Source organism: Trichosurus vulpecula, chromosome 4, assembly GCF_011100635.1.
Source record: "Trichosurus vulpecula isolate mTriVul1 chromosome 4, mTriVul1.pri, whole genome shotgun sequence".
Taxonomy (NCBI): domain Eukaryota; kingdom Metazoa; phylum Chordata; class Mammalia; order Diprotodontia; family Phalangeridae; genus Trichosurus; species Trichosurus vulpecula.
Genome location: NC_050576.1, coordinates 311,179,677 through 311,196,472, shown reverse-complemented (window position 1 = coordinate 311,196,472; position 16,796 = coordinate 311,179,677). Strand labels below are relative to the sequence as shown.

Here is a 16,796-nt window from a genome sequence, read left to right as displayed (position 1 = left end):
CAAATGGGCGAGGGAAAGAGATACACAAATATGATAAGGCAAAGATACAATAAATACAATGGAGCTTCCAGATAAAATGGTATGAGAGACTAGATAATGCAGAAATGTCTTCTGTGAGAAAAGGGAAGGTTAGGTGAAAAGTTATGCCCAGGTACAAGTCTTCACAAAAGAGATGGAACCTAACTTATTCCTATAGACTATAGGAAAAATATGAATGTTTAACATACACATACAAATAAATATATATATATATGTATATATGTATATATATATTTGTATGTGTGTATTTATATGTATATATGCATTTATAGAAAATAATACTCTTTACTCTCTCTGTATGTATGTGTACACAGTATATGTATATTTGTGTGTATATGCACACACACACTAAACACATATTTACACATATATCCATTGCATATATTTAGTATATGACCTGAGTTCAAGCCTCACTTCTATTAGCTGTGAGACACTAGGAAAGTCATATAACCTCTCAAAGTTCTAGGGAATTCTCTTACTCTAATTTTCAGAGATGACATTAACTTGAATTGGTAGACGTAATTTCCACTTCCAGTGTTTTTCCATACAAATAAAATTATAGATCCAGCCTTTATACCTCTTCATAATTATAGCTGTACCCACCATTTACCCCAATAGAATACAAGCTCCTTGAGGGCAAAGACTGTTTCATTTATGTAATTTTTATTCACAATTCCTGGCCTATAGTATGTGCTTAATAAATGCTTTTTGACCTATTGAGTAATTATCCTGAAGTCACTGGGAATCCATTGGAAATTTTCAAGCAAGTGATTTGTAATGATATTTTTGTGACATATGCAATTGGCCAAGGAAAGAATATAACAGAAAGAATCTGAGACAGACTTCCCATGTTCCACAATTTTCTCTAGGCTTGTCTCTAATTTACTTTTACATTCCGCTTAATATTTAATGAACTCTTAGAACCAGAAAAAAAAGTATTTTTAAAAGGAGTTAAGCTGTCTCAGAATGTAAGAGTGAGATTATCAGAGAAAATTACTGAATCCTGGCCTCATGTAACTTACACGTGGTTTCTTTCCATTCTGTTTAGGTACCACCCAGTATAATTTTTAGCTGACTATTTTACTAATTCTAATTACTTCTCAACTCTTCAATGTCCTGCTTCAGGACTCTTGTCACTATAATTGAACAAAAGGGAAATGCTCTCTAATAACAGCTAAATGAAACACATCAGAACTAGGTCAATCAACAATCATCCCGCATTAATATGTTGTGCTATTTTAATGGAATCTATTTATGGGATAAATAATTATTTAGAGTTAATATAGAAGAATTAGGGTGGAGGAAATTCCAGAGTCAAGGGGTGTGTGTGTGTGTGTGTGTGTGTGTGTGTGTGTGTGTGTGTGTGTGTTTGCTCATGTACACACATGTAAAAGAATGTGTATGTTTATAATTCTGGCCCATATTACCATCTCTTTTCAAAAGATATTTTGGACAAACAGGCATGAACTGAACAATATATTAGCTTGACTATTATGAAATTTTGGGCTGCTTTTGTATTGTCAGTATTTCTACCTCATTTGACCTTTCCTTATCTTTAACAGCCCTAGCGGAAGCATTTGCAAAACTGACAGTCAACATGACACCTAGGGCTGTTTGGGTTCACAAGAGAGCAGCTTGTTTAGCAGTGTCCTTTAGCAATTCAAGTGCAAAACATCCTGTTTGGGAAGAACCCATTGGTTTGAAAGTGCCTTGGAGACCAGTCTGTTCAGGTGCCCTTAAAAATATTTGAGAGTTTTTTACACTTGGCATTCACTAAATTTTACAGTTGAAGAAACTGAGGTCTAAGAAAATTAAGTGACTTGACTAAGGTCATAAAGAAATGACGAATTGGAGGCAGAATTTGAATCCTGGTCCTTGGCCTCCATAATCAATGTTCTTTCTGTTGTGCCACGGGCATTTAAGAAATTTTCTCAACCAAATAAATGTTCTAAAGGTTATATTTGTTTCTTGTTATACCCACTTTGAGTTTTCAATTTTTACTCCCTAAAAAAGTTTACTAATTTCTTATTTGTGCTAATGATCCTCATCATTTTATTAAAGTTCTTGTTTTGGAGTGGACATGTATTAAGGGTGAACCTAATGCCAGACATTACAATGTTCCATGTTGAGATGAAATTCATAATAGCAAGATATGGAAATTAACAAAGGAAGCTTATTTTATCCAAAACTAGTAAGGATATGCCTGAAGCATACAGTGGTACTTAATTTCAAGAAAAGCTGTTCTCTATCTCAATATGCAATCACAACTGGCAGTTGGGCAAAGTATAGTAACTTGTATGGTGCTCAGACACCCACCAAGTTGAAGAGGCACCAAGTCCACATGAGGACTTTTGTATCCCTTTAGGTGACCAGGAAACTGTTTCAAAAGAGGCAGGGGCCTATCAGGTCCCAGGGGGTGCTCCTTTGACAAAAATATACAAACTTTAGATGAGCAACTTTAGAGTGTTAGACAAATGTCAAACAAAGGAATGGAAGGAGAGAAAAGAAAAGAAAGGCAAAGGTGGCCAAAATGTGAAGAGTAACTGATTTCATCAAAGTAATTAAAGTTTAGAAGAACTAGCATCCCAGGATGCAGAGATACAACTAGAAGAGACTGGTGAGTTGGTCTAGAATGATAAATTTGGATGGCATCAAATTTGCAAGACCTATTCCTTCAGCAGTATAGAACTAATAAAGCGAAAGGAATTAATTAAAATAGGAAGCTAGTAGATAATGTGTTGCTGTGAATTCTTCTATTGTTCCACCTTGCCTTGCCAATCCCTGCTCCCCCATGTATACTCATTAGTAATTTTTCTATGATAACTCTGTCTCCCTTTACAAGACAGTGTCCCATGACTGTCCCAGTACTGGCCCTTTCCTTTCTGCTGAAGATATTTCATGTTAGTTGTTCCAGTCAACATTTGTTTTGGTTGTCCAAAAGAAAATAATTTTGAGTTAAAGCTCTGGCAGATAGAATGATATTGCTTAGCAGCCCTGTGCTCATTTTACTGACTTCATGACACTTTTCTTCCAAGGTATTTTGTTCTTAATTCTTTGGGATTACTTTGTTTTCTGTTATTCTAATGAAAGGCGGAAAATGAAGAAAAAGTCATCAGATATGAAAATTTCAGATTTTTTTTGTTAGATTGACTTAACAATGAATCAGAAGACTACTGATAGAGGGCTAAGCTCAAAGTCAAGAAGACCTGAGTTGAACTCCTGCTTCTGACCTATACTACATGTGTGATCTTGGTAGTATCACTTAGCTTCTCAGTCACCCATAAAACTCTCTCAAACTGCAAGTTGAAGTTTAGGTGCCAAATATGGGGTATTTCCTTCCTGGGAGTTGTCTAAAACACTAAAATGAAAGGTTGGCAACAAGAAGCCAAACCAAGAGTGAAAACATAGAAAAATTAATTTTTAAATACTTTATTGTAGTTAGCTATACAACCATCCATGAACCATGTGTGTGAAATCATTATCGATGTGTACTATCTAATGTAAAACACTGACCACTTGTTTCTTTATGGCAGCTATGCGGCACCTTCTAAGCACAGCCTCACCTACCAGCAAATGCTGAGCTCACAATCCTTCCTGGTTATTTTTAACAGGAATCTTAACATAGAATACTCGTTCTAGAAATGGGATGACCAAAGAATTACGTATTTAGGAAAAGTTTAGGCCTCCTCTTTTTGGTGAGTAGTATTAAAATCACAGTATAGGCATACTATTTAGCAAAGCAAGTATTGAGGGAGACGATTGAGATTATTTAATATAATGATATTTTCTTTGTTGTCCTTCCCATTAGAATGCAAACTCTCTGAGAGCATGGGGCTAGCTTTCTTTTGGTTTATACTTGTATACCCAACACTTAGCACAATAGCTGGTATGAAGCAAATGCTTTAGAAAAAAATGCAACCTGGATATATACTAACCATTGTACTTGCTCATGCTTGAGGTTTAGCCTTCTAAAATGATTGTTCTCTTTTTTTAATAGAAAAAGTTGCATTTTTCCCTAATTTCTTTTTTAAAAATCTTCTCCACATGATTATAAAAAAGACAAAGGGTACTAATGGCCATTTTTGTAAAAATACATAATGTCTCAAACACAGGCTTAATCATATCTTCTGGGCAGGTTTTATACCCAGGATATTAAATCCTTTAGCCATGACAGTGGAAGTTGCTTCACACAGTAACATCCTCCACATATTCACCTTCAATAGTTTATCAGTTTGTTGATCTTTCTCCACACAGTAACAAGTGTCATAGAATTCTGTGAAGGTGGTTGCTAATTCATAGAGATCATCACAGAGTGTGCGGAGAAACAAGTCATCCAAAATCTTTTGCAAAATCCCAGGAAAATGTAAAATGTACCGGCCTAGTTTCCATTGCTTTTCATGGTCCAAAATGATCTTGGTTTCTTTAGCTGCTTTCCGTAACATCTCTTCATCAATGTTATCCAATCGGTCAATTGATCTTATCCTAGTGAAGACATATAGCAAGTAAGCAGCTGTATTTCCTTTGTCGTCTAGCATTTTGTCAAAGCATATGTAATCCAGCCAAAATTCACTGAAATCTGAGAAGCCTTCAATTCCTCTGGAGTTAAAACCTTATCTCTTTCTTTTTTCCTTCAGTTTAACTATAGACCTTTTCAGCCCTTCCTCTAATGTATCTATGAGGCACACTGTATCACCTGAGTGAGTTTTAAACTTTTTCTTCTCTTCTCCTAACACTACACCAAAATCAGCATGGCTTACTCAGGTCACTTTAGGGTCATACCATCCAGTGGTCGGAGCTGCAGCAAATATTGCCTGGAAGTGCAAAGCCTGTCCATTGTCTACCACATAGATTACTATATCTGCCTTCTCTTCCACTAATCTTTGCTTAAGAGCAGCTAAGTCATATTTTAAATCTGATTTTATTATTATTAATGGAATTGAGCATTCTAGGACAAACACAATCTTCCTCCGATACCTGTACAAATTCTTTCTCCTCAAATTCTCTGAAAATATCAGTCATCCTATCTTGGTAGAATGATTCCCCTCTTTCTATTAGGGAAATATCTAAAGCCTCATAGATTTTTTTGAACTCTTGGTGAGAAACATCACAGATAACATTCCAAGCTTTTGTGGTATCTGGCATTTTACTCTGGAGTCGAACCACACACTGGTATGCATGCTTCTTTAATTCTTCTTCAGTGTCAAACCGCTGATTAGATTCCTTATAAAAGGCCTGAAAATCACCTATAAGATGTGAAACCATTACATAATCTGGGACTTTATCTTGTAGGTGACTGATGAGCGTACAAAACTATGTCCCTTAGTCTCCCACATGATTTAACCTGAGTACATCATAATTGGCACATGCTCTCTCCTATGATTGTTGACCAAAGATGGCCTACATGCATCTATTTAGCTGTGTTTAGAGAAGAAAAATTGACTACAAACTTCTTTCTTTCTCCAAGAGCAGGTGACTGTACCCTGTTCTGTGACTGTACCCTGTTCTCCAAAAGATTAGTCAGTTGTTTGGATACAAAATCTTTTCTCAGATGAACATTAATAAAACCAGGACCAGCAATTTCAAGTTTTTCAATGTATTCATTGTATGGAAGGTGGCTGGCAATATTTTCTGCACTATCTCTTGAGTTAATTTTCTCTTCCTTGGTTTTGAGCAGCATCTTTGTGAGACCTATAGCACTGTTACACTGATAATCTACAAATTTTGGTTGCTGATTTGGTGTGACCACCAGGGGAGGATTTTCCAAATCTGGATAAGTAGCCTTAATAGCATAAACAAAGAGTTCTTGTAGATGACTATTGATGTTAATCATGCTTTTAGTTGGTCTATTCCTTTCTGCTTGAAGACTCTTTTGGACCAAGTTCAGGCAATACTTAAGTTTTGAATTTTCTTCTCCAAACTTCTCCAAAGTTTTTCAATTTGTCAATTTCAGCAGTTTGAAACTTAATCTCTTTCTCCCAGGTCCCTGCATCTCAATGGCTTCTGGCCGGGGGTTTGAAATGAAGGAGGACAAGGGCTCCATTGTGTGACTTTTCTTAGGCCTAGGGCTCTTCTCTGAATCTCTGTTTATTTGCCTGTCTATAAAGTACATACAAAGTTCCTTCACAGCTCCATTTCAAAAAGCTTTAAATGGAGATTATGATGAAGTGTCCTGGTTCGCGTGGTTGGGAGCTCTTGGGTCCTCCCAGACTAGGAAATTGAAGCCCAAGCTGGGGCTGGGGCTTCTCTAAGGACCCCCAGAGAGCGAGGAGCAGGCCCTGCACTTCAGAACCCAGACCCCTGACCCTACCTGTTTCTTCCGACACCCTCCTTCCTCTCTGTTACCTGATCAGCCCAACCTGCTCCCATATAGAGTAGGAAACAAACCAAGTGTGGACTGGCCCCCAAGGGTACCCAGCACTGGGGGAGAGGGAGCCCCAAGACAGCTAGTCCGAGCGACGTGCTCACCAGCAGTCCCTTACAAGTGGCCTGACACCCTTTTGCTTTAAGATCTGCACAGAGAGTGATCCTAGGAGATCCCTGACCCCAGCCTCACTACTGTTCTCCACCTAGTCCCAGTCCCCCTCCCTCCCACCTCACCCCTGACCCCTGCACTCACTCCAATCCCTGCCTCAGTCTTTGTCATTCCTCACTCAGTCCCTGTCCCATACTCCCTTCTCCCCACTCCCTAATCTCCCCTTGCTGCACTCCCCACCCCCTGAATTATTTGATTTTTAAAGAAAAACAAATAAGCCAAATGTTGTTTGTATCACAAAAGCCTTAAAGAAGAATAGTATTCTTTAATATGCCTTAAAACAAACTCTGGGTGGCAGGACCCACAAAAGCAAAGAGTGAAACAATTTTCAAGCCAAAGACAATATTTAGTAAAAAAAAAAATGTCTGTTGCACTGGGGTGATAGTTAAGAACAGTTCAGCACATGCATAGCCAGTGAAGACTAGGCCCCAACAAGAGGACTTGGGAGTGAATGAATCAGCATTGGTAGTGGCTGCTTCTGGAGCTCTCAGCCAACAGACAGTAAGTGAGTCAAACAACTGGACAGAAGGATATTATAGCCTTCTCTTTGTTGGCACTGAGGGCAGGACTCTGTTGCTTTGCCCATATTCAATCTGAGTCACAGTCTGGGATGGCAATCCCAGAACAAGGAGGAGCACTAATGGGCCTAAGCTTGCAACTGCAATGGAGCAGGGACCTTCATCCCTGCTCTAGGGTAGGAAAGAGTGTTTGTAGCCATTCGGAGACCAGAACACAGGCCAGGACAGTAGAAAACATACATCTCATTGAATCATACCATCTTGGATGAACTGAAAACATGCCAGTTTCTAGAAGTATCTCTGAAAACAGCTGCACAAAACCCCTGAAGCTTAGAACAAAGTATCCTTCACCCTGTATGCAGCCTTCACTTTAGCAAGGATTTAAAAGTCAAGAAATAGGCTGGAAAAATGAACAAACAAAAAAAAATCAAAGTATAGAAAGTTACTGTGGTAACGAGGAAGATCAAAACACACAGGCAAAAAATGACAGCAAAGTCAAAACTCATAAATCCAAAGCCTACAAGAAAAGTATGAATTGGTCTCAGTCCATGGAAAAGATCCAAAAAGATTTTAAAAATCAAGAGAGGTAGAGGAAAATTGAGAAGATATATGAGAATAATGCAAGAAAATCAGGAAAAAAGAGTCAACAGTTTGGTAAAGGAGACACAAAAAGATACCGATGAAAATAAGTTAAAAAACAGACTAGGCCATATGGTAAAAGAGGTAAAAAAAATTCCAATGAGGAAAAGATGAAAAGCAGAATTGACCAGATGGAAAAAATATATATATGAAAATTCACTGAAAGGAAGAATGCCTTAAAAAGAAAAATTGACAAAATGGAAAAAGAGGCACAAAAATTCCTTGAAGAAAAGAACTCATTATAAAATAGAATTGGCCAAATGAAAAAGGAAATACAAAACTTCATTGAAGAAAATAACTCATTAAAAATGAAAATAGAGCAAGTGGAAGCTAAGGACTCTATGAAACATCAAGAAAAAATAATACAAAACCAAAAGAATGAAAAATAGAAGACAATGCAAAATATTTCATAGGAAAAACAACTGATCAGGAAAATAGATCCAGGAGAGATAATTTAAAAAAAATTGGACTTTCTGAAAGCCATGATCAAAAAAAGAGCCTAGACATCATCTTTCAAGAAATTGTCATGGAAAATTACCCTGATATCCTAAAAACAAAGGGTAAAATAGAAATTGAAAGAATCCACCGATAACCTCTTGCAAGAGATCCCAAAATGAAAACTCCAAGGAATACTATAGCCAAATTAGCCAAATTCTGGATCTCCCAGGTCAAGGAGAGAATAGTACAAGGAGCCAGAAGGAAATAATGCAAATATCATGTAATCACAGACAGGATAACACAAGATTTAGCAGCTTCTGTGTTAAAGAATCAGAAGACTTATGATAAGATATTCTAGAAGGCAAAGGTGCTAGCAATACAATCAATAACATCCACCCAGCAAAGATGAGTATAATCCTTCAGGGGAAAAATGGAAATTTAATTAAATAGAGCACTTTCTAGCATTCCTGATGAAATGACCAGAGCTGAATAGAAAATTTGATTTCCAAATACAAGATTCAAGAGAAGCATAAAAAGGTAAACAGGAAAAAGAAATAATAAGGGACTTCATAAGGTAAAACTGTTTGTATTGCTAAATGGGAAGATTATACCTGTAACTCATAAGAAATTTCTCATTATTAGGGCAGGTAGAAGGGGTATAAAGAGACAGAGCATACAGTTGTGAGTTGATTATGATGGAATATCTAACAAAATTAAGGGGTGAGAAAGAGGAAATCGCTAGGAGGAAGGGAAAGGAAAAAGTACTATGGGGTAAATTATCTGACATAAAAGAGGCAAGAAAAAGCTTTTACAGTGGAGAGGAAGATGAAGGAGGTGGGGGGATGCTTGAACGTTATTCTAATCAGAATTGGCTCAAAGAGGGAATAACATACAAACTCACTTGGATATAAAAATCTATTTCACCCTACAGGAAATTAGGAGAGGAAGGGGACAAGAGAAGGGGAGAGCAAATTGGGGAGGCAGTAGTCAGAAGCAAAAGACATTTGAGGAGGGACAGGCTGAAAGGAGAGAGAGAAAATAATAAACAGCGGGGAAATAGGATAAAGAGAAATAGAGTTGACAATCAAAACTGTGAAAAAAATTTGCAGGTTTCTCTGATAAAGGAGATATAGATATAGATATACACACACAATGTGTATATGTGTGTCTGTGTGTGTATGAAATGAATCAAATTTGTCAAAATAAGAGCTATTCTCTAATAGTCCAATAATCAAAAATGTGAAGTCAGTTTTCTGATGAAGTAGTCAAAGCTTTAGACAGCATATGAAAAAAATCCTCTTATTCACTATTGATTGAAAAATGCAACATAAAAAAAATTCTGAGGTACTCCATCAAACCTATTAGATTGGTTAATAGGACAGAAAAGGAAAATGACAATATCAGAGGAGATGTTGGAAAATTGAGACATTAATGCACTGTTGGTAGAGTTGTGAACTGATTCAACCATTATGTAGGGGGATTTGGAACTATGCCCAAATATGTATAGCAGCTCATTTCTGATGGCAAATAATTCAAAATTGAGGGGCCGCTCATCAATTGGGCAATGGCTAAACAATTTGTGGTATATGATTGTGATGGAATTCTATTGTGCTACAAGAAATGATGAGTTAGATGCAGTCAGAAAAACCCGGGAATCCTTAAATGAAGTGACACAAAGTGAAACGAGTAGAATCAGGAGAACACTGTACACAGTAAAGGCAATGTTATGGTGTTATCAGCTATGAATGACTTAGCTATTCTCAGCAATACAGTGATCCAAGATAACTCTGAAGGACCTTTGATGAAAAATGCTATCCATCCCCAGAGAGAATACTGATGGAATCTGAATACACATCCAAGCATATTCTTTTTACTTTCTTTATTTTTCTTGGGTTTTTATTTTGGTCTATGTGTTCTTTTACAACATGACTAATACGGAAATGTTTTTCATGACTACACATGTAAAACCTATATCAAATTGTTTGCCTTCTCAATGAGGGTATTGGGTAGGGAAGCAGATGATTTGGGACTCAACTTTTAAAATGAATAATGGAAATTGTTATTTTTTACATGTAATGGGAGGAAATAAATTACCAAATAATAAAGAAAAGATGAATAGGATTCAGAAGGAGCCTTCCTTGAAACATAAGTATTTCTATAATTTTCTTTTGTAAACTTTTGTAAACAGTGAAGAGTTTATGGGATCTAACTAGAGTATGGTACTATGGATTGGCAAAGAATTCAGAATTATTTGAAAAGTTAAAACTTTTAAACTTATTACTATATTTTCTAATAATGATAATTTTGAAATCCTCACTCCTGTGGAACACTAATATAGAACTTGGGATTATATTATGATCATAGCATCCTAGATTTTGACCTGAAAGAGACAAAAAACAACATCAAGTCCAATCCATTCATTTAATAGATGAGAAAATTTAGGGCAAGGGAGTTTAGGTGACATACTCAAGGTCAAGTAAATGCCAGAAGCAATATTTGAATTCAAGTCCTCTGACCCTAATTAATTGAATTTCTCTTATTACCACTCCAAACTTCCTTCAGCCCTAGTTTTATTAGTATTTTTAAAATAAATTAACTTCTGTATTCTTTTTTCAGACAGCACAAAGAGTTAGATAAATCTAATAACAGAGGGGAAAAATCTTTGATGTTTCTCAAATCATGTTATTGCTTCACATTTGTAGAAAACACCTTTATCTATAGTGTTTCATGCATGAGATAGTGTTGGATATGAACCTGCAAGGGGGAAAACACCACAAAGTTATACTGGTTAAACATCATATAGGTAAAACCAAAATTAGTGACTGTAAGCCACATAAAAAAGACTATTTTGCAATTTCAGCTATTGGAAAACAAATTAGGATTTCATTGATTAAATCTTACATCAGCCATTTTTTGGAAAAAAAAATGTGGATAACAATTCTTAACAGAACTAAGTATGTCACCCCAGTTATAGTGTCACTATAATGATTTTTAAGGATATAAAAGATTCCCTTGAAAATACAATAACTAGCCCAAAGTAAATGAATGAGAATAACAAAAACCAGAAGACAGCAGAAAGGAAAAAAGGCACCTTTGTGTGAAGACAGTATCATCATTGTGGTGAATAAGAAAGAAATCTTTCAAAGAACCAACCTCAAAAAGGTGAGCCTGAGGTCATCATCAGTCAAACTCAAACAGCAGTATCCTGAGCAGTCATGTATCCCCTTTAATAAACAGCACAAAAGAAACAGGATGTAGTTAGAATTTCACAATCTTTGCATTAAGCACAACCCCCCTTCTATCAATGTTTCTAGGTATATGATAGTTCAGTACAAGTGGGCTTCCTGACACTTACTTTTGCTTAGTTTCCTTTCATTTTCTTTAGGGCATTATGCTTCACATCCTTAAGCTGTCCAGAGTTAGCTGTTATTTCCAGGCTGCTTGCTGTGTCTTTATAGATCTTAGAGTTTTGAACTTCACTCTTAATCTCAGTGAAGTTTCTTTAACTGATCTGATTCCTTCTATGTCCTATTATAACTCACAGTTAATTTTGTGTTAGGTATTGACAAAAGTCACTGAGATGAGTATGTATTGATACAAGGGTTGTTGCTGCCCTACAACAAGATTTTATCTAGTCACATACTTCCTCATTATTCATATAATATGAAAGTTCAAAATTTCAGAAATATTTGAAAGTGATTATTGGAAATATTGTCTTTGCTTGAGAAACCTAGGGGTTAACTAAGTTTATTCAACAGTTTCTATCTATTTATATTGCTTGCTGTATCAGCAATTCAACTATTTCTGTATTTGTTTCAGTACAAAAACACATATAGAATGTTGATTCGCAGTAACAGATATTCTTACTGAACTATTAGTAGTTTTTTTTTTTTGTTGAGTTGTTTCAGTCATGTCCAAGTCTTCATGATCCTATTTGGGGTTTTCTTTACAAAGGTACTAAAATCATTTGCCATTTTGTTCTCCAACTCATTTTACAGATAAGAAACTGAGGAATAAAAGGTTGTGACTTGTCAAACAGTTAGTAATTGTCTGAGGCAAGACTTGAACTTAGGAAGATGAGTCTGTCTTACTTTTGGCACAGGTCTCTATCCACTATGCCACCTAGCTTCCCTATTGCTATTATTGGAACTGTTGCTACTATTCCATTATTCCAATTCACACATTATGCATAGTAATTTTAAAAATAAGGTATGGCATTTCCCAGGTGGAAGCAAGATGGCTGCTGGAAAGCAGGGACTTGCCTAGGGTTCTCCCCCAGGACCCTCCAAACACCAAAAAAAAATGGCTCTGAACAAATTCTAGAACTGCAGAACCCATGAACTAGCAGAGGGAAGCAGGGCTCCAGCCCAGGACAGCCTGGATGGTTGCTGGGTAAGGTCTATCACACACGGAGCTGGGAGCAAAGCGGAGAAGAGCCCAGCTTGGGCTGCACCTGGACCATCCAGAGCAGGAGCCAGGCAGAACAGGCCTTAGCACCCTGAATCAGTGAGCTTTGGCAGTTACCAGGCTTCTCAACTCACAAACACCAAAGACAACAGAGAAGGTTAGTGGGAAAAGCTACTGGGGACAGAATGAAAGAAGTTCGCAGTTTGGCCACTGCCTCAGGGGCAGCAGAGGTGGTCCAGATAAAGAACTACAGCTGCAGTTGCTTCCGGCTCCAGGACCACCTGGTGAGAGGAATTAAGAGGTGGATCAGAGCAGGAGTGTAGAGCCTGTTTAAGATCTGAGTCAGGTCTGGGTTGGCAGTTCTTGGGGGAGGAGGAGCGCTGGTGTGGCAGAGCTTGCTGTGAGAAATAGCTCTGAAAACAACAGTGCATCCCCATAAGCTTGGAACAAAGTACTTTTTACTCTACAAGCAGTCATACCCCCACGAAAAACTCAAGGTACAAGTACTTGGCTGGGAACATGGCCAGGCAGCAAAAACATGAATTGGTCTCAGGCCATGGAAGAGCTCAAAAAGGATTTGGAAAAGCAAGTTAGAGAAGTAGAGGAAAAATTGGGAAGAGAAACAAGAAGGATGTGAGAAAACCATGAAAAACAAGCCAATGACTTGCTAAAGGAGACACCCAAAAATACTAAAGAAAATGACACCATAAAAAATACACTGACTCAAATGGAAAAAGAGCTCCAAAACGCCAATGAGGAGAAGAATGCCTGGAAAGGCAGAATTAGACAAATGGAAAAGGAGGTATAAAGACCACTGAAGAAAATACTACCTTAAAAATTAGATTGGAACAAGTGGAAGCTAGTGACTTTGTGAGAAATTAAGATATTATAAAACAGAACCAAAGGAATGAAAATATGGAAGACCATGTGAAATATCTCATTGGAAAAACCACTGACCTGGAAAACAGATCCAGGAGAGAGAATTTAAAAATTATTGGACTACCTGAAAGCCATGATCAAAAAAAGACCCTAGATATCATCTTTCAAGAAATTATGGAGGAGAACTGCCTGGATATTCTAGAGCCTAAGGGTAAAATAGAAATTGAAAGAATCCACCGATCACCTCCTGAAAAAGATCCCAAAAAGAAAATTCCTAGAAATATTGTCACCAAATTCCAGAGCTCCCAGATCAAGGAGAAAATACTGAAAGCAAACAGAAAGAAACAATTTGAGTATTGTGGAAACACAATCAGAATAATACAAGATCTAGCACCTTCTATATTAAGGGATCAAAGGGCTTGGAATATGACATTCTGGAGGTCAATGGAGCTAGGATTAAAACCAAGAATCACCTACCCAGCAAAACTGAGTATCATGCTCCAAGGCAAAATATGGATTTTCAACAAAATAAAGGACTTTCAGGCTTTCTCAATGAAAATACCAGAGCTGAATAGAAAATCTAACTTTCAAACACAAGAATCAAGAGAAGCATGAAAAAGTAAACAAGAAAGAGAAATCTCAAGGGACTTACTAAAGGTGAACTGTTTTGTTTAAATTCCTACATGGAAAAATGGTGTGTATAATTCATGAGACCTCAGTATTAGGGTAGCTGAAGGACAGATACATGTATATATATATGCATATATATGTGATATATATATATATATATATATATATATATATATAGATATATATATATATATGAGAGAGAGAGAGAGAGAGAGGGCACAGGGTGAGTTGAATATGAAGGGATGATATCTAAAAAAATAAAATCAAATTGAAGGATGAGAGAGGAATATATTGAGAGAGGGAGAAAGGGAGAGAGAGAGAATGGGGAAAATTATTTTGCATAAAAGTGGCAAGAAAAAGCAGTTCTATTGGGAGGGAAGAGGGGACAGGTGAGGGAGAAAGAGTGAATCTTGCTCTCATTGGATTTGACCTAGGGAAGGCATAACATACACACTCAGTTCGGTATCTTACCCCACAGGAAAGAAGGAGGAAGGAGATAAAAAAGGGGAGATGATAGAAGAGAGGGCAGATGGGGGAGGAGGTAATCAAAAGCAAACACTTTTGAAATGGGACAGGGTCAAGGGAGAAAATTGGATAAAGGGGGATAGAATAGGAAGGAGTAAAATATAGTTAGTCTTTCACAACATGAGCGTTGTGGAAGAGTTTTGCATAATGATACGCATGTGGCCTATGTTGAATTGTTTGCCTTCTTAGGCAGGGTGGGAAGGGAGGGAAGAGGGGAGAGAATTTGGAACTCAAAGTTTTAAAAGAAGATGTTCAAAAAACAGTTTTTGCATGCAACTAGATAATAAGATATACAGGCAATGGGGAATAAACCTCAATCTTGCCCTACAAGAAAGTAAGGGAAAAGGGGATAGGGGAGTAGGATGACAGAAGGGAGGCATGACTGGGTAAGGGGGAAGTCAGAATATATGTCATCATGGAGTGGCGGGGAGGGTAGAAATGGGGAGAAAATTTGTAATTCAAACTCTTGTGAAAATGCTGAAAATTAAAAATGTTAAATAAATAAATAATAGGTCACGTGGGTGAGTCGCATGTGTGACTCACCCCTGATGCTGAAAAAGATCTAAAAACCAGGGGTTGGCTGTCTGTTCTTTGGAGCTTTTTGGCGCAGCAGTGGTGGCTCATGTGACTCTGGGCCAGCCCTTGTTCTGAGCTCCCGGGCTGAACCTAGATGTTGGTAACTATGAATCTGTATTGGGTCTGTCTGTTGATGTTTGTAATTTGTTTGCATTTTGTTCTGAAGTTCAGGGTGCTGGTTTTTTCCCTGAACTAAGTGAATGCTGTCTGTATGCTGGATTAAAGTAAGCTTGTCAACCCCATTCACCTTGCTTTCCTTAGTTAAGCTGATCAAAAGAACCTGTGCTGTTGGCAGCTTTCCGGGTGCTGGCTGTGGGTGGATCTTACACCCCCACAGAAGCTGCTAGCTGGATTGTTGAAACACCAAATTAAGACCTTTGTCACTTCTTGAATTTCAGTAACCTCTTAATTAGTCCCAATTCCACTGTCTCCCCCTCTCTAATCCACTGTGGCCAAATTTCTATTACTAAATCACTGATCTATGTTTCTCCCTCACTAAGAAGCATCAGTAGTTTCATATTTTCTCAAAGATATAATACAAAACACTTAATTTTTTGAATGTCTTTCACAAATGTGGACCAATATTTTTTTTTTTCTGGAACAGCTTTGTTTGTTTTCTCGTAGTTAGCTTTTGCATAAGCTAAATATCGCAGTTCCTTCAATTGACCATAATTTGGCTTGGTTTCCAAGATCCTTTCGCATGTTTTTGGCGCCATTTCTAGGTATCCAAAATTGGTTCTAATACTCCACTTGTGGTCTAATTAGGACAAAGTATAGCTGCTTTATTAACTCTCTCACCTTGGAAATAATTCTAGAACCACCAAATCAATATAAGAATACTTAAGGGATTTTAGGAATAAGTTGGTTCGGGGTAGGTTTTTGATCATTATAGCTGGCTTAGGACTTCCCAATAAGGCTCTAAATCAGCTGTCACCTGAGTACTTTTAGAAATGGATTTCTGGGGAACTTCTTTTGAGCAAAATAGCAGTGGGGAGGTAAAAAAAGCAAAATGTTTCAGTGTCATTTGTTTTCCGTATTGGTTGTCAACATGTTTGCCACCCTTACAATCTCAATAAATTGCAATTAATATAGGTTGGTGAAACTCATAAAGCTCATGTTCTCATTGAAGAGCAACTACAAAAATAACTTGAGAGAATCATTCCTAGGAGTAGTGTCATCAGTCTCAAAAAGTATCAGAAAGACTTTTAAAAATTATTTTTCTCTATGCAAGGATTCACTAAGGTGTCATTTTTGTTTTCAATTCTGAAGGGTCTTTGAAAATGCTATGGAAAACTAAAGTGGGGTGACTTCCTTGGTCTTATCAATATTGTTCATTTGTTTCAATCATGTCACCCCTTTTGCGATTTGCTTGGAGAGATACTGGAGTGGTTTGCCATTTCTTTTTCTAGTTCACTTTACAGGTGAGGAAACTGAGGCAAATGGGGTTAAATGACTTGTGTAGAGTCATACAGCCAGTGTCAGAGGTTTAATGTGAAGGTGAAGCTTATTACAGGCCTGGTGCTCTATCCACTGTGGTATCTAGTTGCCCCACGTGTAGGTCTTATCAATATATCTAACATAAAATCTCAACTTCATTCATAATAGACCATAAA

General features: G+C 37.3%; 1 pseudogene; it reads right to left on the bottom strand.

Moving 5' to 3' along the window:
• Positions 1 to 4,157: 4,157 nt before the first annotated feature.
• Positions 4,158 to 16,796, bottom strand: part of LOC118847165 — a 190,684-nt pseudogene continuing 178,045 nt past the window's right edge.